Here is a 22705-nt window from a genome sequence, read left to right as displayed (position 1 = left end):
ACATACACCAACCAGAATGGTAAGAACCAGTTGTGTTATGAAACGTGCCTTTTCATACATTACTGGTAGCATTGGAAAGTAGATTTAGAAAGAATCTTGGCATTAGATATAAAAAGCTTTTTAAAAAATTCTACTATTTGAGTTCTTATGGGAAGAATTCTATGCACAAGGATACATATTATTTGTGGCAAAGTTGAGGGAACACAATTTTTTTTTTGGCATGGGCAGGCTCCGGGAATTGAACCCGGGTCTCTGGCATGACAGATGAGAATTCTGCCACTGAGCCACCGTTGCCCACCCAATTTGTGTAATAGTTGAACGACCCAAATTTTAACAATGCTGAGTGTACTTGTAAACTGTTACAACCACTCAAGTGCAATTTTATATAATTGTTAAAAGTGATATTCTATAGACGTTAACATGGAAAAATGCTTATGGCAAAGCATTCCTACCTGAAAAAAGCAGGTTACAAAGTTGTATTTACAGTATGGTTAAAACCAAGCTTAAACCAACCTATGCATAGAAAATGCATTAGAAGAAAATACACTGCAATTCTAAGTAGGTGTCTTAGTGTGTTGGAATGATGGAACCATGGATAATTATTTTCCTTCTGCTTTTATTTTCTAGATTTTATATAATGAGCACATATTACTTATTGAAGAAAAATTCAAATAATGTTTTGTGATCCAGTATTATATTTTAGGATAATCTCGGCTTAAATACTTGGAATAAAATGGGTAAAACTATAAACTTCTTGTCCTGGCCAAGATGATCTATCTCTAGTGACATTTTTGCTGTTTCTCTCATACACCAAACTCGTTCCCCTGCGCTGAACCTTTGCATGATTTGTTCCCTGTGCTGGAACTCTTTTCCTTAGATAGTTTTGTGGCTTGCATCTTCACTTTATTTAAATATCTTTGCTTTATTCAAAAGTCAACACTTCAGAGAGATTTTCTCTGATTATTTACCTAAAAACACTTCCTTCTTGTGCTGGTTTGAAACTGTTATATACCCCAGAAAAGCCATGTTCTTTTAATTCAGTCTTGTGGGGGCACACATACTGTTGGATGGGACCTTTTGAGTAGGTTGTTTTCATGGAGATGTGACCCACACAATTGTGGGTGGGGCCTTTTGATTAGATTATTTCCATAGAAATGTGATCCCCTGTCCATTCAAGGTGAGCCTTAATTAGTTTACTGAAGTCCTTAAAAGAGCCTACACAGAGAGTTGATGCTTAGACACAGAAATATGGAGATGCTTGGAGAGCCGACATAGAAAGCTACTAGAATCAGAAGCTGAAAGCAATACATCCTGGGAGCAGAGAACCAGGAGACACCAGCCATATGTCTTCCCAGCTGACAGAGAAATCCCAGATATGATCAGCCTTTCTTGAATGAAGGTGTCCTCTTGTTGATGCCTTAATTTGGACAATTTTATGGCCTTAGAACCATAAACTTGTAACTTAATTAAATCCCCTTAAAAGCCAATTCAGTTCTGGTATATTGCATTCCGGCTATTTCAGCAAACCAAAACACTTCCTCACCTTTCCAATTGCTAGCATTTTAGCTATTTTAGTCTAAACTGCATTTGTCATTACCTGACATAATATTATATAATTCTTCCTTTCCATATTGTCTCTCTTCACTACTAGAATATAAGTTCCATGAGAGAACCAGTTTGATTCTTTAAAGGCTTGTTTTTAAGATTCATTTGGGTAGGTCCTGATCAGTCTTTAGCCAGAGATAATTTACATCACCACCGAGACATTTCATTTCTGAGGATGCTACTCATTGTCATGTCTGGTAAGAAGTCTTTCTCTTCTGGTTGGTGGGAATATGAACTATTTCTGGCCCTATGTGGTCTCTGAGGATCATTCTACTACTTCTTTTTCCTATTTCTTCCCAAGTCTTGGTAGTTTCCTCGTACATGTGTGCAGATCAGTACTCAGCCAAAGACTGGAGGGGACTCCCCTGCAGATTTCCAGAGTTCTTTCTCTCTGTATCTTCCTTGTACTGTGTCCCATAAGTTCTAAACACCTTGTTTTCCTTGGATTCTGAACTCTGTCTTTTCAACTCAGCAAGACTGTGTCCTCTATTTGGGATCCCTTTCCCTGTGCTTTGACCTAGACATTTTCTCTAGGCAGTGAGCTGGACACTTTAGGCTCATCTTGTTTATTTCCCTTTTTCAGAGATCACTATCCTGTACTGCCTGTGTTCAGTGTCTGATGACCTGATTTCATATTTTTTGACTGGTTTTCTAGTAGTTTAAGGTAGAAGGATAAATCTAGTCTTTGTTTTTTCATCATGACCAGAAAAACAAGGAAACACTTAGGAGGATACAAAAATTCTTGCAGGGTAACAAGTATTCACCCTCACTTTTATGAAATGCAAATTTGATTAATACAAACTTTAAGCTAAGACATTATTAGAGAATTGATTATCAGTTGAATTGGCCTGTTTCCAGTCCTAAGATTGGAAATGGCAGCAGGAGAACATGATTAGCTCAGAGACATAAAGGCGAAGAGGTATTAAGGAGACTCCCTAACTTTCAAGCATGGGGTGGGGTGGGTGGATTCATCTCCTTCTGCTTTTGCATCATGTTGGCCAAGCCTTGCACAGTTCCCCACCTGAGGCATAGGCAACAGGTTTTCTCCTTCTTCTGAGACTTACTAATGTCAAGCCATGGGAAGCAGGAGATCTGATGGAAGATATAGAAGGAGAGAGAATTCAGTATAAAAGCTTTACATGTACAGACTTGGAGTGGAAGGGACTGAAGGGGCAGAGATTATGACTCATTCTGGGAAATATCTCAAGAAACTTTTGTTATATTAATAAAAAAGGCTGATTGGATAACATCCCCCCCTCCTTTATATCCCCCCTTCTCCCTCCTCTCTGCTGACAGTATGAGCTTGCCACGGGTCTGGTATTGACTCAAGTAGTGGATATTGGATGCTCTTTTTGGCAAGGAGAATGACCTCATTAAAGTCTTCAATCTGTCATTATTCAAGGTTCCATGGATAAATAGTAGTGATAGTACTACTATGCAGCCTTCTCTGAAAGCTGTCAGTACCCTCATTTCCATTCTTGGTTTCCAGCTACTGCCCTGAGAATCTGGCCTCAATGTCCTCAGGCTGGAACAGCTTCTGAAGCACTGGCTGTTGACTTTGTCCTACCTCAGCTGTTCTGTGTTAGGTGCAAGCTGTGCTCCCCGTATTTAGAAAAGAGCTGCCTCTGTGCTAGGTATCGGCTTTGAGGGACTGCTTTTCTGTCATCTCTTCCTGCCTCTCCACTCATCCCAGCTGAAGGCCTTTGTCACCTGTCCTGTCCTTCTCACCTGGGTAATAAATACTTCCCTGAGGCGGGAAACTGCTGAAGCCCGGGTACTTTTTTTTTTTTTTTTTAACAAAAACTAATAAAAAAAATTGTATTTACTTAGAAGCATTCAGAATGTCAACAAAACAGCTGCACCTTTTTTTTCCCATTATGTAGTGGTGTTCAGTTAACAGAATGACAGTTATTTCGAATAAGCTGCATCAGAGACAACTGAAGATGAAAAAACTACCATCCCCATATATAACTAATTTGTGCTGTGCACCAACAAGAACCTGCTTTACATTTCCATGCCAATTTACCACCCCATTCACTGTACCAGGCAAGGTTAGTGGTTACTGAAAAGGCCTCCAGGATAGGGCTGTCTAAAGACACATTTGGTAGTGTGTTAACTATACAAAAAAAAGACACTGTACAGTTTAAAAACAAATCTTACACAGCCTTACATTTCAGTTTTTTTCTTTAGAAGAAGTGAGTTTCGTATAGGGGGTTTAAATGTTTTCATAGGAAAAATAAACTGCTCTAGAACCAACTTATGCATCCTCATCATCTTCTTCCTCCTCATCTTCCCCCTCCTCCTTCTTTTTCTTGCTTTTCTCAGCCTTGACGGCTCCATTTTTTGCCATATCAGGCTTTCCTTTAGCCTGGTATGCACCACTATCCTTTCCATATTTCTCCTTCAGCTTAGCAGCCTGTCCTCTGCAGTGGTGTCATTCCACAGCTCTCTCAGTTCCTTTGCAGCGTTGCCAATGGATAGGCAGGGTGCTCGCCTTTGATTTGGGGGCAATACCCAGAACAAAACAAGAAAAAGGCTGAGGGGAGGCCTCTTGGGTGCATTGGGATTCTTGAACTTCTTTTTTGTTTTCCCTTTAGGAGGGATATAATTTTTCATTTCTTTTTCATAACGGGCTACCTCTGCCTTGGCCAGGTCTTCAAATTTCCCTTTTTCTTTAGCAGACATGTCTTCCACCTCTCTGAGCACTAATTAGAAAACTCTGAAAAGTTGAGTGAGGCGTCCAGGTGCTTCTTCTTGTGCTCCTCCTGGCAAGTTTGCAAGCAGAAGGCGTGTGATGACGTTTTGCCTCTTGGCTTCTTAGGGTCTCCCTTGCCCCTGTCTAGTTATTTTTTGTTGGCGAGGCTCAGAGCCGAGCGCCCACCTGGCCCGCACTTGCCTGGCGCTGCCTCTATGAGGCTTAATGCCCTGCAGTGGCTGTCGCCCAGGTGCTTTTGATTTCACTACAAACTGGAAAAGTTAATACATTTTTTTGTGCTGATTTGTAAGGATAGTGCTTTGAAATCAAAGTGACTACTTGCTACCCCTGATAATTTTTTACCCTCAGTAATATCAAATTTCTTTCAGTTTAATAAAGTACAAAATTACAAGATAATTTCCCTATAACAGACAATGTTTTACAATGCGGCAATTTATTTCTGGAAGGAATAAAATTTGGACAGGGAAATCAGAACAGAGTAATTCAGAAACTTGGATTATTTTGTATATTTTATTTTTCTTTTCTATGATATTGGAAAAGCAAAGAAAAACCTTTGGGAACATTTCAACTGGAGAAAACAAAATATGGTAAAATTTATACAAATACCTTGGAAGCAGAAACAAAAAAGGAGAAAAAAATATTTTTCTACAGCTGCACCCCCCATCCGCCCCTACCCCTTCCCCCTCGATCCCATTCAGTAGTTATAGAGTCAGTCGGGCAGTCCCCGGGAACAAATAAGCAGGAACACTCTGGGAACCCAAACCAAATTGTTTAATATAATAAAAAATATGAGGGCACACATGAAGGCCCCAAATCTATGAATTCAAAACTGAAAACTCAAAATGGACAAATTGGAAAACCCAAAAACCATATGTTATTGAAAATCAGAAGAGGGGAAATGTAATAACCGCTCCCCCCCACCAGAAAATGATTAATAGTGAAATTTGACATCGTAGAGCTATCTGTTGAAAGTGTTAATAGGGGAAATGGATCCAGTGTGTTTAAAACTTATTTTTGATACTTTCAATCCAAGAAAGGGAAGGGATTTAGCATCATTTAAACTGTAATCATTCTTTAAAAATTTGTGTGAGATAAGCAGGCTATATGTATATATAAACCCATGTTCATATGTGCGTTCCCCCAAATAAGGTCACCAAATTGTCCCCATTAACTTTTTCGGGCCTGACAAGTAATTGATTTTCTTTTGCTACTTTTTTTCTTATAGCCATTTCTCTGGCTGTGTTTTGACCTGCATTAGGAGAATGGAGAGAGCAGTGTGTTCTCCTAATTTAGGAAGTCAGAAGTGACTACAGGTGAAAAGTTACTAGGAGGAGACTTAGTAAGTCTGAGAGTCCTACTAGGAATGGGAGCAGGAATATTGTAAGAAAACTAACTTCTTATACAAATGAGTACAGTGCTGGGGTTCTCAGCATGTCTTTTCTTGGAATGGAATTGAAAATTGAAAGCCCTTAAGTGGCCTAAAAACAATGTCTGACTTGAAAAACAAATTGAAGGTATGCAATAATTAAGTAGTAACTAGGAAATAAGTATTGGCTTTGATTTGGTTTTACAGCTAGAAGTGTAGTTCAAAAAGGAGAGAAAATAAAACATATTTTCCTGTATGCAAGAACATTTCATGGTGTAGAGGGTGGAAGGAAATCTTGATTGAACTTTCCTTACTCCTGAGTTACATCTTGGTCTCCCTGGTACAATATTATCTTCTTTCTTGGGTTGAATCTTTATTTTACTTGATTTACTTTGTTGAATTGTTCATAAGATAAAACAATACATGACATTGTAAAAATTCCAGTGATACATGACTTTGTATTAATAAAGATGAAAATCTTTTCTTCCTTTTACTGGACTCTGTAGCTTGTTTTCTGTGTATATATGAATATATGTACACACACACACCATGTGTTTCACCTAAATGGGATCATTGTTCTGTAATTTAGTTTTTCCACCTAACATTACTTCATGGATGTCTTTCTTTGTGAGAATATATAGAACCATCTCATTAATTCTAACAGCTACGTAGTTTTAGCTATTAGAATTGACTGAATCATTTTAATTTGTTTAATGGAACTCCTATTAAAGAATAATCCCTAGTTATTCTGGTGGTTACTTAAAAACCTTAATTCATATACTTCAACTTCCTGATTTGTCATTTTGGACAATAACTGTTGATTCTTGTTATGATGAATGAGAAATTTAGTGTACTTATACTGCCTCCCACCTTTTTTTTCTTCCTTCTGATTTTTAAATTAATTATATTATTACTTTTACATCATCAAGATTTAAACATTTAGGTTCTTCTCAGTAACTAATTTGCTTATAGATTGATTAAAAAATTTAAACCTAAGGAAAATATCTAATGAGCCTGATTTTACAAACATAATTTGCTGCAGTACCAAGTACTGTAAAAGAAGGCAGTATAATCCAATCACATGCTGCTGTTGGATAGAGAATGTTTCATGTCAAAATCCTACAGATTCTCTTTTAGTCTTATACCATAACTACACTGACAAAGCTCTTTTAAATTAGCAGAGACAGAGAACCCCCAATCAAGGAGAAGGGATTCATACTCACATAAATAAAAGCAATTATTGTGGATTATGTATATAAATGGTGAAGTAAGGGAGCATCAAACCTTATTGGACTGAACGTATCTGAAAAATTTCATTCTTTCCTAGAAGGACAAGCCCAGTTTCCTCATCTGAGGTGTATATTCCAACCCTTTCCCCTGAAAATTCTGAGGTAGGGGCTGACTATTTAATTATTGGCTATGTCATATTAATAACCCCCCCCCCCCCCCCAAATATCACCAGACCAGGGGAAAATACATACAAAGGTATTTTTCAAAGGTGAGATATATTATGTCCTTATTTCTACTTGTGAGTTTTGGGGTTCTTGTCTTTTGAGTTTTTGTCTAAGTGAACCAGAGGTCAGCAATTAACCATGAATTACTTTGACAAGGTCTGCTTATTTCTTGTAATAATCTGTCTTTGTATGTAGAATTACCAGAGGCATCAGAGGAAGCTGTAGCCAGAATTCATACATGCATTTGGAAGGTGTATCACAGATTAAAAGTGATGACAGTGGGATTGGGTGGGAGTGGGGAGGAAACAATATAGTCAGAATTATATTCTGGAGGATCTGTACAGATTCCAGTTCAATGTCTGACTTACCCTATGCAAACTATGCTTTTTGGAGGCATTCCTTACTTTTTTTTTTTTTGTCCCCAGGTTCAATAATTTTCGGGCAGTTACTTGATCTTCTACAGAAGGAAAAAACAATCACTCGCGATTTGTGGCCACTGACCTTGAAGGCCAAATCATTGATTGGTGACAGCAGTAACTTAGAAACTTCAACTTGTCTTAGTTTCTCCCTGATGGCATGGCTAAGTGCTTCCAGCAGCCAATCAGTCTGGACAGTTCATTTGGGTTTAAGTTCTCGATGTAATGCTTTATTCCAAAGTACAGCTGAGACCCTTAGATAACCGCTCCAATTTTTTAGATAGCAGCATATTTTTTTTCTAGAGGATATCTTCAAAAGCTTATTAAAATCCAGCAACAGAAGCCCTGTAATTATTTCAGTAGCTGGATTCCAATAGGCATAACATCATTTGCTGGGTGACAAAGCCCTATGATAGCTTGTAAGAAAGCAGACGCAAACATATTATGTCAGGAAATCCTCAGATCTCCATCCACAATGCAGTCAGTACTATGCTAGAAAAGTTGGTTTTCCCTCTGGGGTTCTGTTAGGCCTACAGGATATTTTCTCCCCAAAAGTTAAGATAGGAATCCACTGTAGTAGTGTGATGGCCTGGAGTCATATGTAAAATGGGCAATGTATTCAAGTATTTATTTAGAAATATGTTCTATTTATTTATAGGTACAAAAAGGTTTGCACATTAAAAAGACAAGTTTCCTTTATAGCCGTCTCTTCAGTCACACACTCCGAGGTTATCACTGATATCAGTTTCTTAGGTGTCCTTCCAGATATTTTTAGTGTACATACTAGCATGTGCATTTATATTTGAAGAAATTGTAGCAAAGCTACATGCTGTTCCACACAGTATTCCAATTTTTCTTGATGTTAATTCCATATAAATGTTTACAGAATTTATTCTTTTTTGTGTGTGTGGGACTTGTATGGTGTGATGGTTAGGTTCTGGTGTCAACTTGGCCAAGCGATGATGCCCAGTTGTCTGGTCAGGCAAGCACTGGCCTGACTGTTCCTGCAAGGATATTCTGTGGTTGGATGATAAACCAGAAGGTTGGTGTATTAAATCATCAGTCAGCTGATTGCATCTGCGATAATCCAATCAGTTAAAAGCTTTTAAGGAAACAGAGAGACTCTTTCACTGCTTCTTCAGCCAGCAAGCTTCTCCTGTGAAGCCTCCAGCTTCACAGCCTGCCCTACAGATTTTGGACTCTTCCTTTCCTGCAGTTACCTGAGACACCTTTTTAGAAGCAATTTTTTTTTTTTTTTTTTTTAGCCATGGGTAGGCACCAGAATTGAACCTGGGTCTCTGGCATGGCAGGTGAGAACTCTGCCACCATTGCCCACCCTGAGACACCTTTTTAAATCCCATATTTACAGATCTCTTCTGTTGGTTCTGTTATTCTAGAGAACCCTGACTAATACATATGGCAGTCCAACATTTGGATGGATCATAATTTATTTAACGAATTCTCAGTGATGTACGTTAGGTGTTTCCCATTTTATATTATTAAAACAGCACTTTAATACTTAAAATTGCATGGATTTTATTTCCCACAAGTGTGACTATATTTTTAAGATAAATTCCTGGAAATAGCATTGCTGTGTTGAAGATATGTGCATTTTAATTTTGATAATTTGTTAACTTGCACTCCAGGAAGTTCATACTAATTTAAATGTGCTGGTTTGAAATTATGTATGTACCCTAGAAAAGCCATGTTTTAATCCTGATCCCATTTTGTAAAGGCAGCCATTTCTTCTAATCTCTATTCAGTATTGTATGTTTGACACTGTAATTAGATCATCTCCCTGGGGATGTGATTTAATCAAGAGTGATTGTTAAACTGGATTAGGGGAGTCGTGTCTCCATCCATTTGGGTGGGTCTTGATTAGTTTCTGAAGTCCTATAAAAGAGGAAACATTTTGGAGAATGAGGGAGATTTCTGAGAGAGGAGAGAAGGATGCAGCCACAAGAAGCAGAGTCTACCAGCCAGCGCCTTTGGAGATGAAGAAGAAAATGCCTTCCGGGGAGCTTCATGAAACAGGAAGCCAGGAGAAGAAGCTAGCAGATGATGCTGTGTTCACCATGTGGCCTTCCAGATGAAAGAGGAACCCTCATCTGTGCCTTTCCAGATGAGAGAGAAACTCTGTGTTCACCATGTGCCCTTCCAATTGAGAGAGAAACCTTGAACTTCATAAGCCTTCTTGAACCAGGGTATCTTTCCCTGGATGCCTTAGATGGGACATCTAATCGATTTGCATCGATTTAGAAAAAGAAATAAAAAGACAACAGAATAAGAATTAAAACAATAATAGAAAGAAAAAAAAAACCTATACCTCACATGCAGCTTCATTCAGTGTTTTAACATAATTGCATTACAATTGGGTAGTATTGTGCTGTCCATTTCTGAGTTTTTATATCCAGTCCCGTTGTACAGTCTGTATCCCTTCAGCTCCAATTACCCCTTCTCTTTTTTTTTTTTTAATTAACGGAAAAAAAGAAATTAACCCAACATTTAGACTTGTAGACTTGTTTAATTGGAACGTTTTCTCAGCCTTAGAACTGTAAACTAGCAACTTATTAAATTCCCCTTTTAAAAGCCATTCTGTTCTTGGTATATTGCATTCTGGCAGCTAGCAAACTAGAACAGCAATCTATGAGAGTTCCTGTTTTATCCACATCTTTGTCAACAAAATGCATTTCACACTTTTTAAAAAATTTTATTTTTTTTAAATACCAAAAAACACAAAGCAAATGCAAACATTACTCCGTTCTACATATATAATCAGTAATTCAAAATATCATCACATAGTTGAATATTCATCATCATAATCATTTCTGGGAACATTTGCATCTATTCAGAAAAAGAAATAAAATGAAAACAGAAAAAAAATTGTACATACCGTACCCCTTACTCCTCCCTTTCATTGATCACTAGCATTTCAAACTAAATTTATTTTAACATTTGTTCCCCTATTATTTATTTTTATACCATATGTTCTACTCATCTGTTGACAAGATAGATAAAGGAGCATCAGACACAAGGTTTTTACAATCACACAGTCACACTGTGAAAGCTATATCCTTATTCAAACATCATCAAGAAACATGGCTACTGGAATACAGCTCTACATTTTCAGGCAGTTCCCTCCAGCCTCTCCACTACATCTTGAATAATAACAAGGTGATACCTACTTAATGCGTAACCTCCAGGATAACCTCTCGACTGTGTTTGGAATCTCTCAGCCATTGACAGTTTGTCTCATTTCCCTCTTCCCCCTTTTGGTCAAGAAGGTTTTCTCAATCCCTTGATGCTGAGTCTCAGCTCATTCAAGGATTTCTGTCCCACGTTGCCAGGAAGGTCTGCACCCCTGGGAGTCATGCCCCACGTAGACAGGGGGAGGGTGGTGAGTTTGCTTGTTGTGTTGACTGGAGAGAGAGAGGCCACATCTGAGCAACAAAAGAGGTTCTCTTGAGGATGACTCCTAGGCCTAATTTTATGTAGGCTTGACCTATCCTTTGTGGGGTTAAGTTTCATATGAACAAACCCCAAGACTGGGGGCTCAGTCCATAGCCCTGGCTGTCCACACTGCTTGTGAGAATATCAAGAATTCAACTTGGGGAAGTTGAATTTCTCCCTGTTCTCACCATTCCCTGAAGGGTGTAGAGGGTGGAAGGAAATCTTGATTGAACTTTCCTTACTCCTGAGTTACATCTTGGTCTCCCTGGTACAATATACTTTTCTGCTCACTGATCAAATCACTCTGGAATTCATTGGGGCATCACTCTGGACAAACTAACAAAATCTCATGTCCTACCCAAGGTTCCAAGTACTTATGGTGTTCAATCAAGCTATCTACATAAGTTATATTAGGAAACGCACTAGTCAGAATGTAAATTTTGTACCAAATAAACATTTTTTTGCTTTAGTCTCACAGATAAGTTGAAATTTTAAAATATTAGTTACCATCTATTTTCAGCACCCTGCAATAATGACATTCCTTTGTTCTTCCTCATGCAAAAACATTTTAAAAATTTGTACAATTAGTCACTGTTATTATACACTCTAGGCATTCCTAGATCATACCATCTCAATCTTTATCATCTTTCTTTCTGATTTCATTTATGTCCCCAGTCCTCCTCCCTCTATCATTCTCACATTCAGCTTCATTCAGTGTTTTTTTTTTATTTCAGAACGTACTATGTTTATTTTTTTAAAAAACTAACATAACCACAATACCATCAACCATACCTTAAACATGCTAACGATAATCTCCTAATGTCAAATCTCTGCAAACTATTTCTTTTTTTTATATGGTTTTTTTTATTAATTAAAAAAAGAATTAACAAAACAATTAGAAATCATTCCATTCTACATGTACAATCAGTAATTCTTAATAACATCACATAGTTGCATATTCATCATTTCTTAGTACATTTGCATCGATTTAGAAAAAGAAATAAAAAGACAACAGAATAAGAATTAAAGCAATAATAGAAAGAAAAAAAAAAAAACCTATACCTCACATGCAGCTTCATTCAGTGTTTTAACATAATTGCATTACAATTGGGTAGTATTGTGCTGTCCATTTCTGAGTTTTTATATCCAGTCCCGTTGTACAGTCTATCCCTTCAGCTCCAATTACCCCTTCTCTTTTTTTTTTTTTTTAATTAACGGAAAAAAAGAAATTAACCCAACATTTAGAAATCATACCATTCTACATATGCAATCAGTAATTCTTAACATCATCACATAGATGCATGATCATTTCTTAGTACATTTGCATCGGTTTAGAAGAACTAGCAACATAACCGAAAAAGATATAGGATGTTGATATATAGAAAAAAATAAAAGTAATAATAGTAAAATCAAAACAAAACAAAACAAAACAAAACAAAAATCTATATCTCAGATGCAGCTTCATTCAGTGTTTTAACATGATTACTTTACAATTAGGTATTATTGTGCTGTCCATTTTTGAGTTTTTGTATCTAGTCCTGTTACACCATCTGTATCCCTTCAACTCCAATTGGCCATTATCTTACCCTGTTTCTATCTCCTGATGGTCTCTGTTACCAACAAAATATTCCAAGTTTATTTACTAATGTCAGTTCATATCAGTGAGACCATACAGTATTTGTCCTTTTGTTTTTGGTTAATCTCACTCAGCATAATGTCCTCACAGTCCATCCATGTTGTTACATACTTCATAACTTTATTTTGTCTTACAGCTGCATAATATTCCATCGTATGTATATATCACAATTTGTTTAATCACTTGTCTGTTGATGGACATTTTGGCTGTTTCCATCTCTTTGCAATTGTAAATAATGCTGCTATAAACATTGGTGTGCAAATGTCTGTGTCCTTGCCCTTATGTCCTTTGAGTAGATACCTTGCAATGGTATTGCCGGATCATTTGGCAATTCTGTATGCTGCTTTTTGAGGAACCGCCAAACTGCCTTCCACAGCAGTTGCACCATTTGACATTCCCACCAACAATGAATAAGTGTGCCTCTTTCTCCATATCCTCCCCAGCACTTCTTATTTTCTGTTTTATTGATAATGGCCATTTCAGTGGGTGTGAGATGATATCTCATTGTGGTTTTGATTTGCATTTCTCTAATGGCCAGGGAAGTTTTCTAGTGCTCCCTTTAGTATTTCTTGCAGAGCTGGTCTCTTGGTCACAAATTCTCTCAGTGATTTTTTGTCTGAAAATGCTTTAATTTCTCCCTCATTTTTGAAGGACAATTTTGCTGATATAGAATTCTTGGTTGGCAGTTTTCCTCTTTTAGTAATTTAAATATATCATCCCACTGTCTTCTCGCCTCCATGGTTTCTGCTGAGAAATCTACACATAGTCTTACTGGGCTTCCCTTGTACGTGATGGATTGCTTTTCTCTTACTGCTTTCAAGATTCTCTGTTTCTCTTTGACCTCTGACATTCTGATTAGTAAGTGTCTTGGAGCACACGTATTTGGATCTATTTTCTTTGGGGTATGCTGCACTTCTTGGATCTGTAATTTTAAGTCTTTTATAAGAGTTGGGAAATTTTCAGTGATAATTTCCTCCATTAGTTTTTCTCCTCCTTTTCCCTTCTCTTCTCCTTCTGGGACACCCACAACACGTATATTCGTGTGCTTCATATTGTCATTCAATTCCCTGAGTCCCTGCTCATATTTTTCCATTCTTTTCCCTATAGTTTCTGTTTCTTTTTGGATTTCAGATGTTCCATCCTCCAGTTTACTAATCCTAACCTCTGCCTCTTGAAATCTGACGTTGTAGGTTTCCATTGTTTTTTTCATCTCTTCTACTGTGACTTTCATTCCCATAAGTTCTGTGATTTGTTTTTTCAGACTTTCGATTTCTTCTTTTTGGTCATTCCTTACCTTCTTTATATCCTCCCTCAATTCATTGATTTGGTTTTTGATGAGGTTTTCCATGTCTGTTCATATATTCTGAATTAATTGTTTGAACTCATGTATCTCATTTGAATTGTTGGTTTGTTCCTTTGACTGGGCCATATCTTCAATTTTCCTAGTGTGATTTGTTATTTTTTGCTGGTGTCTAGGCATTTAATTCCTTAATTAGTTTATTCTGGAGAATGCTTTCACTTCTTTTACCTAGGGTTTTTTGCTGGATGGATTTTTTGTCTCTCTGTTCTTTGACATTCAGTTCAGCTTTTTCTGGACCTCTAGCTTAGGTTTTGTTTAACAGAGGAGAATTTTTCGGTTCTTGATTTCTTGTTTCTTGCCCTGCTTGTATGTTGCCTTTCCCCCCCACCCTTAGGAGGTTCTACGTAGTATTATAGACCCCAGCTGGATTTTCCCAGACCAAACTGGCCTCCTATCAGGAGGAAAGAGTCACCTGCGTCGGTTTTCCCTAAGGATGAGACCCAGCAGGTTGAAAGTCTTTCCTGTGAAGTCTCTGGGCTCTGTTTTTCTTATCCTGCCCAGTATGTGGTGCTTGTCTGCCTGCAGGTCCCACCAGCATAAGGTGATATGGTACCATTAACTTTGGCAGACTCTCCCTGCTGGAGGCGTGGTGGAGACAGAGGAGAGGTTGTAGGCTGGTTTTAATGGCTTCAAATTACCAAGCTCTGGTGTCTGAATTCCTTGAGGGAGGGATTCCACCTGAGTTGGGCTTCACCCCTTCCCTGGGGAAGGCACAGGCTCCAGACAAGCCCTCAAACAAGCTTCTTTCTGCTTATGCCTGGGGCAGTTGCAGCCTGAAGAGCCCTGTTGCTCTATCCCAAGGCAGTGAAGCCTTTGTAGAAACACAACCACAAAAAGCTCTGTTTTTTTTTTTTTTTCTTCTTCTGTCAGCCATGCCCCCTTGGCACCAGGGCAAAAATGAGCGCCCTCCGCTTTGACCAGGTTCCCCTGAGCTGGGGGCTTATTTTTAGTAGTCAGAATTTGTTAATTAATTCCATAATTTGCGTTTGGTTGGGCTCAGCCTCTGCTGCTGGTAAAGTCTCTTTCCTTTCTCCTCTGGGAAGCAGCCTGTGGGGGAGGGGTGCCAGCCACTGTGGCTTGGGGAACTCACAGTTCTGGGGAGGCTCACAGCTGGTCCAGCTGATCCAGACTGGGGTACGCTGTGTGTCTGGTCACTGACGTGGTCCAGGAGCTGTTCTGTACTGTTTCTGGTTATTTAGTAGTTGTTCTGGAGGATGAACTAAAACATGCATATTGCTAAGCCGCCATCTTCATTTCACACTTTTTGATTCTTGCCAACTTATAGTGGTATCTTACAATTTTAATTTGCTTATTTCTTATGGGTCATGTTGAACATCTTTACTTTTTTGAGATATATTTTCACATACCATATAATCATCCAAATTGTACAAAAACTGATTCACAGTATCATCATATACCTGTGCATTTGTCCTCACAGTTGATTTTTGAACATTTTTTATTATTCCCCAAAATAAAAATAAGAATAAAAGTAAAAATAAATGTAAAAAGAACACCCAAACATCCCATATTCCCCCTTACTATTCATTTATTTTTTGTTGTTGTTTTTTTCTTACTCATCTGTCTATATATACACTGTATAAAGGGAGATCAGTCACAAGGTTTTCACAATCACATGATCATACCTTAAAAGATCTATAGTTAGTCAGTTGTCTTCAAGTATCAAAGTCATTGGATTACAGCTCAGTAGTTTCAAGTATTTCCCTCTAATTACTCCAATACACCAAAAACTGAAAGGGGATATCTGTATACTACATAAGAATAATCTCCAGAATGACCTCTTGACTATTTGAAATCCCTCAGCCCCTGAAATTTTATTTTGTTTCATTTCTGTTCCCCCTTTTGGTCAAGAAGTTTCCTTCAATCCCGTGATGCTAGGCCAGGCTTATCTCCAGGAGCCACTTCCGATTTCACCAGGGAGAGTTATACCCCCAGAAGTCATGTCCCAGGTATGGGGGGAGGGCAGTTGATGAACATTCTTTTATATGATTAATATTCATTTGTATTTCCTCTTTAGTGCATTATCTGTTTATGTCCTTTGCTTATTTTCCTTTTGGACTGTTTGGTCTTTTTCTTATTGATTTATTGGAACTGTTTATATTTTGAGGAAACTAAAACTATTTATATGTTGAGAAAATTAGTCCATTCTGGGAGATGAGTTGCAAATTTTTTTTTCACAATTTGATGTTTACTTTTTGACTTTAAGGGGTTAAGGAACTTTTTTCTATGCAGTAGAATTTATCAATCTTTTATGACTTTGGAGTTTTTAAATAATATTTAAAAAATTGTATATTCTCTTTCTATATTCTATATAGAGAATGTACAATTTTTATTATATTATTTAATATATTTATTTTCCACTATTTTCATCTAGGACATCTAGGGTACTATTTCTTCATTTAAGTCTTTATTCCTTATTTTGGTATAGGGCAAGGGCATTTTTTTTTTCAAGATAACTTGAAGAGTTAGGACTGTGAGAAAATGTTATATTTTTTATTAGTGGTGTCTGTTATAGCACCTGGACATTTCCTAAGTATTTCTCTTCTACAATGACAGAGTGAAGTAATCTGTTTTATGGTGAATAGGCAGCAAGAAGTCCTGATGGCTGAACTGTACTTGGACAGGGGCGAGTGATAGTTTTACGTTATCTTGCCAGCAAGATTAATGGCAATTACAGAGGTCAGGAAGTAGGTTTGAGGTGATAGTGAAGATCACTTAAAATGCAGCGTTGGGATGGACATTTCCAAGATGAGCATCAACAGGGAATTTTAGCATTATGAAGAGCTCCAAGGAAGCTGTAGTGTTCATGAAGTTCTTGAGTGTTTTGTGGTCTTTTCTCCTTAGGCAGCTGCAGATTACTTAGTTGGCTCTATTCTTTGAGTTCAACAGGGAAACCCCATTGAGTTTGAATTTAAGATAGTGGTTCTCCAGCCTGGCTGCTGCATTAGAGTTTGCTTGGCGAGAGTCTGACTTAATTGATCCTAAGATGGGACTCCAGTAACAACATTTTGAAAAATTCCCAGGTATTGTTAATGTGCAGCTAGGATTGAGAACCACTATTTAAAGCAATCAGTTGTAATCCCTTTGCATTAGGGATTACAGTGTCAGCTGCTTCTGTATTCCCAAATATGCATACAAATCACCTGGGGATCCTGTTAAGTACGGATTCTGGTTCAGGTGGTCTAGGGTGAGGCTTGAGGGTCTGGAGTTCTAAATATTCCCCAGTGATGCTGGTGCCTAGCCCACATTTGAATGACTTGATCTATACTCTAAGAGTAAGCACTGATCTGCACCAGTTCATGAGATGTCAATAAGCATGCTTCAGGCATGATCCGGCTCTCTGGCAGAAAGAACACTGGAGTCAAGAGAGCTACTTTCCACTCCCAACTGTGCTCCTAGTTAACTGTGAGACAAGTTTTTTTTTTTTTTTAAGTGCTTCAGCCCCCTATCCTCTTATCTCTAAAACTAGAGTGTTCAACTGGATGAACTACAAGGTTCCCTTTGTTCTTACATCCTTTGATACTGGTCCAGGATGTTCTCAGACTCTATCTGAATCAGGCTGTTTTGTGGAATTGGAGTCTGGATTCTGAGGTTAGAAACCTGACTTTCTTTAGGGGACTTTCTTTGTGAGGGGCTGGGGCGTAGGCCCTGAGCTTGCGATCTTGTGGTGGAAATAAAAGTTACAAATGTTAAAGAAGAGTAAGATGGTAAATTGTAAACTGTGGTAAGAACAAAAAGAATTCTGGGAAGCTAGAGAGATGTGTTGGTTGGAACATTCAGGGAAAGCTTTGTTGCAGAGATTTGAGAGTCATTTGTTGGAATAGCTGAACTAGAGAGCTGACTCGTGCTGGCAATTTTCATCAGACACTGGAGACTAAACAGAAATGTCAATATAACGATTCAGTGGTCATACTTATTTGTTAAATCCTAACTTCTCTATTATAACTCCTCCTTCTCCTTTGATCCTTTTCCCAGGACTGGCTCCTCTGGGTTTCCAGACTTTTATCTTCCTTCAATAGGGAAGATACAAAAGATATTTGTCTACCTTAAATTCAAACAATATAGGAGAAAAGGCCTACTTTTGTGGAAGCATATGTTTGAAGGGGAACCAAATGTTACGAACTCTCCTTTTAATTTTTTAAGGCTAATCTTGACTGTTAACATTGATGGTGAAAAGAAAATCACCACAACCAAATGTAGTCTGAGTCAAAAACCTTTGTGTATCTCCTTATGATAATAATAATAATAATAATGATACTATGTATCAGAAATGACATAAAATGCAAATAAAAAATTTCTTGAACTATAAGTATATTTAAAACGATAAATTGTTACTTATATCTTAGCTCACTGAGAATGGGACTAGATAATTTGTTTTGATGTTACAGTATACTCAGGAATTTTGGACTCACCGTCTTTTGATCTCAAAGGAAATGTATTTTGTATTGTAAGTCGAGTTTTACTAAATTTTATATTCCATTAAAAAGAGGTTATATGACCAGAGTGTAGGTGTAGAAAAATGTGAAGTTGAATGGTTACCCTCATTTTATGAATTACATTTAGTACACACAGTTTAGCTCTTTCATTGAATATCTCAAGAGTTTTGCTCTTTCTCATTATTGCTAGATCTTTTTGAAGCTGTAGACCACCAGTACTTGTTCATCAACACATATTGTTATAGTTTTGTTGTATTTTGGTCTTTTATGTGTCCAATTACTGATATTTACTATAATAAGAGTGATAATATAGTACAGTAGAAAATTTCCTATTTTAAAACTAATGTCATATAAAAAGCTTTTTAATAGTGAAATATAGCATATTATATATTATATAATATGTTACTATATATAAAAAATAATAAATTTTAAAGTATATTTTATTAACATTTTTATTGTGGAATATAACATACAAAAAGCAGTAAATTTTAAAATACATTTAATAAGTAGTTATAGAACAGATTTCAAAGTTTGGTATGAGTTACAGTTCTGCAATTTTAGGTTTTTACTTCTAGCTATTCTAAGACACTGGAGACTAAACTGAAATATCAATATAATGATTCAGTAGTCGTACTCATTTGTTAAATCCTAACTCTCTGCTATAACTCCTCGTTCTCCTTTGATCCTTTTTCCAGTCTTTAGGGATATTTAAGCTATGCCCATTCTAACTTTTTCACTTTGTAAAGGGGTGTAAAAAATATGGCATGGGAGTAGAACTGATTGATGTTCTTGGAGAGACTAGCTCTTCTGGGTTTCAGGACTTATCTGGCCTAGAAACCATCTGAAGATTTTAGGTTTCTGAAAAAGTAAACTTAATACTGTGAAACTTTTGTATAATCTCAAATAGAACTCTGGGTATTCTTTAGGGTTAACAAGAATGATGTAAATGGGGTTTGGCAAAAAATGAGGTAAGTAGCAATATGTAGCTGAAGCTTGCATATGTAGCCTCATAATTATTTGAACTCTTAGCCACTGATGCCTTATTTTGTTACATTTTTCCCCGTTTGATCTGGAAGGCATTGTTGATCCCACAGTGCCAGGGCCATGGCCAGGCTTATTTCTGGGAGTCATGTCTCACTTTGTCAGGGAGCCTTAGTGTCATATCCCATGTACGGGGAAGCGATAATGATTTTTCTTACAGATTTGGGCATAGAGAGAGAGAGGGGCCACATCTCAAGAACAGAAGAGGTTTCTTGGAAGCAACTCTTAGGCATAATTGTAGGTAGATTTATCTTCTCCACTACATAAATAAGTTTCATGAGAGCAAACCTCAAGATCAAGGGCTTAGCCAGTTAACTTGGAAGTCTCTAGTGTTTGAGAGAGTATCCAGGGTTTCCCAGGTAGGAAAGTTTAATAGTTCCATATATTTTCTCTAGTCCCTCAAGGGGTTTGCCAATACTTTAAAATTATGTGGGGTGTAACTGGGTATTACACTAAGCTACACAGGAAACAGACCCTTGTTCCCATTCTGGGCTCCATGTATTTGGGTGTTTAAATGAACTTTTCAGGTAGTTAAGTTTGATTCCATGCTACAGGAAATTTAGGTTTGGACAAAATAAAGCTCTCTTCTTTTGGTCTCTCACAATGGTATGGTTCTAAAATGGAGACAATATCATCCTTTATCCTGTATTCTGATTTACCCTAGTCTCAGCCAAATTGGTTTTGTTCTTATCTCTTACTGAAGCCTGATCTCTTTCTCAATTACTTTAGCAGTTGTTGTTTGTGGCAATGCTGACTTTCATGGCTGCAGAACCCCTTCTATGATTCTTAGGTGTCATGCAGGCACCGAAAATTCCAGGGAAATACTAGGTTATACACATATAGCCCAACACCCCAGAATCTATAAATAACACTTAAAGCTCAGGAATAAATGTGACTGCTATAGGAGCTTACAATCTAGGCCCCAATTTTCCTATAGGTGTCCTTTTGTTCCTGGCTTATTTTGCACAACACAATGTTCTCAAGGTTTGTTCACTTTGTTGCATGCCTCACAACTTTGTACCTTTCTGTGACACAATATTCCATCATATATATATATACCACAGTTTGCCTTACTGCTTGTCAGTCATTGTACCCTTTGGCCACCTCCATCCACTGGGCATAATGGACAATGCCCAAAATAAATCATCCATGTCTCACAGTATCCTCACTTAGTTGTGCAACTATCATTGCTCTGTTTCAGACAATTTTCATTGCTTTTGCCAGGTTGTATTGGCAAAATGATACAGTATCAATTCTTTTGTGCCTGGCTTATTTCACTTAACATTATATCCTCAAGGTTCCTCCATGTTTTCATGTGCTTCAGAACCTCATTTTGTATTAATGCTGCATAATATTCCATCATATTATACCACATTTTGTTTATCCACTTGTCTGTTGATGGGCACTTGGATTGTTTCCATCTTTGGCAATCATAAATAATTCTGCTATGAACACTGGTGTGGAAATGTCTGTTTGTATCACTGCTTCCAGCTCTTCTGGGTATATACTGAGTTGTGGTGTTGCCAGGTATAGGGCAATTTGATATTTAGTTTTTGAGGATCCGCCAAAATATCTTCCACAGTGGCTGTGCCATTTTATGCATTCCCCCTAGCAATGTAAGTGTCCCAATTTCTCCATATCCTCTCCAACATTTGTAGTTGCTTGTTGGTTAATGAGATGGTATCTCACTGTAGTTTTTATTTGCATTCCCCTTACAGCTAATGAAGATGAAGATCTCTTCATGTTTTTTTTATTGTGAAAAATAACATATATACAAAAAAGCAGTAAATTTCAAAATACATTTTAACAAGTAGTAATAGAACAGATTTCAGAGTTTGGTATGGGTTACACTTCCACAATTTTAGATTTTGCCTTCTAGCTGCTTTAAGACACTGGAGACTGAAAGAAAATGTCAATATAATGATTCAGCAGTCATACCAGTTTGTTAAATCCTGTCTTCTCTGTTATAACTCCACCTTCTCCTTCGATCTTTCTCCCAATCTTAAGAGGTATTTGGGCTATTCTCCTTCACACTCTTTCATTTAGAAATGCTGTCAATAATATGAAATAGGGGGATAGAACTAGTTGATATTCTGGAGAGGCTGGCCGCTCTGCATTTCAGGACTTATCTGGCCTAGGAGTCCATCTGGAGGTGGCAGGTTTCTGGAAAGTAATCATAGTGCATGGAACCTTTGTAGAATCTCAGATAAAGCCTTAAGTGCTTTTTAGGGTTGGCAGGGATGGTTTTGGTTGGGGTTTGGCAAATCATGATAAATAGCAATATCTAGCTGAAGTTTGCATAAGAGTAACCTCCAGAGTAGCCTCTTGACTCTATTTGAACTCTCTCAGTTACTGAAAACTTATTTGTTACAATTCTTATCCCCTTTTTGGTCAGGAAGGCATTGTTGATGCCATGGTGCTAGGGCCAGGCTCATCCTGGGAGTCATATGCCACGTTGACAGGGAGACTTTCACACAAAGATGTCATGTACCACGTGTGGGAGAGGGTAATGGTTTTCTTGCAGAGTTAGGTTTAGAGAGAGATAGGCCAAATCTGAGCAACAAAAGAGGTTTACTGGAAGTAAAATAATTTGATATGGGTTTTACACTTCTACAATGTTAGGTTTTTCCTTTTAGCTGCTTTAAGACACTGGAGACTAAAAGAAATATCAATATAATGATTCAGCAGTCATTTTCCGTTTTTTTGATAATGGCCAGTCTGGTGAGTGTGAGATGATATCTCATTGTGGTTTTGATTTGCATTTCTTTAATAGCCAGTAAAACTGAGCATCCTTTCATATGCCTTTTAGCAATTTATATTTCCTCTTCTGAAAAGTGTCTGTTTATGTCTTTTGGCCATTTTAAAATTGGGTTATTTGTGTTTTTGTTGTTGAGTTGTAGAATCTCATTATATATTCTGGATATTAAACCCTTATCTGATATGTGATTTCCAAATATTGCCTCCCATTGCTTAGGATGTCTTTTCACTTTCCTGGTAAAGTTCTTTGATGCCCCAAAATGTTTAATTTTGAGGAGCTCCCATTCATTTATTTCTTTTTTCATTGCTCATGCTATGGGTATAAAGTACAGGAAACCACCTCCTATCACAAGATTTATAAGATATTTCCCTATATTTTCTTCACATTATCCTCACTTAGTGGTATAATCATCAATACTCTAATTTTAGGCAATTTTCATTGCTCCCAAG

At 37.4% G+C, this 22705-nt stretch overlaps 1 protein-coding gene and 1 pseudogene across 5 annotated transcripts in view; one reads left to right on the top strand and one right to left on the bottom strand.

Annotated features, from left to right (window-relative positions):
* Nucleotides 1-22705, top strand: part of ATG10 (autophagy related 10) — a 437178-nt gene that overhangs the window by 134632 nt on the left and 279841 nt on the right. The gene's annotated exons all lie outside the window — the stretch shown is intronic.
* LOC143665781 (high mobility group protein B1 pseudogene) overlaps nt 3863-22705 on the bottom strand; it is a 32143-nt pseudogene continuing 13300 nt past the window's right edge.

The sequence above is a fragment of the Tamandua tetradactyla genome, chromosome 21 (genome assembly GCF_023851605.1).
Source record: "Tamandua tetradactyla isolate mTamTet1 chromosome 21, mTamTet1.pri, whole genome shotgun sequence".
Lineage (NCBI taxonomy): Eukaryota > Metazoa > Chordata > Mammalia > Pilosa > Myrmecophagidae > Tamandua > Tamandua tetradactyla.
Note: the sequence above shows the minus strand (reverse complement) of the source record. Positions and strands in the feature narration are given on the sequence as shown.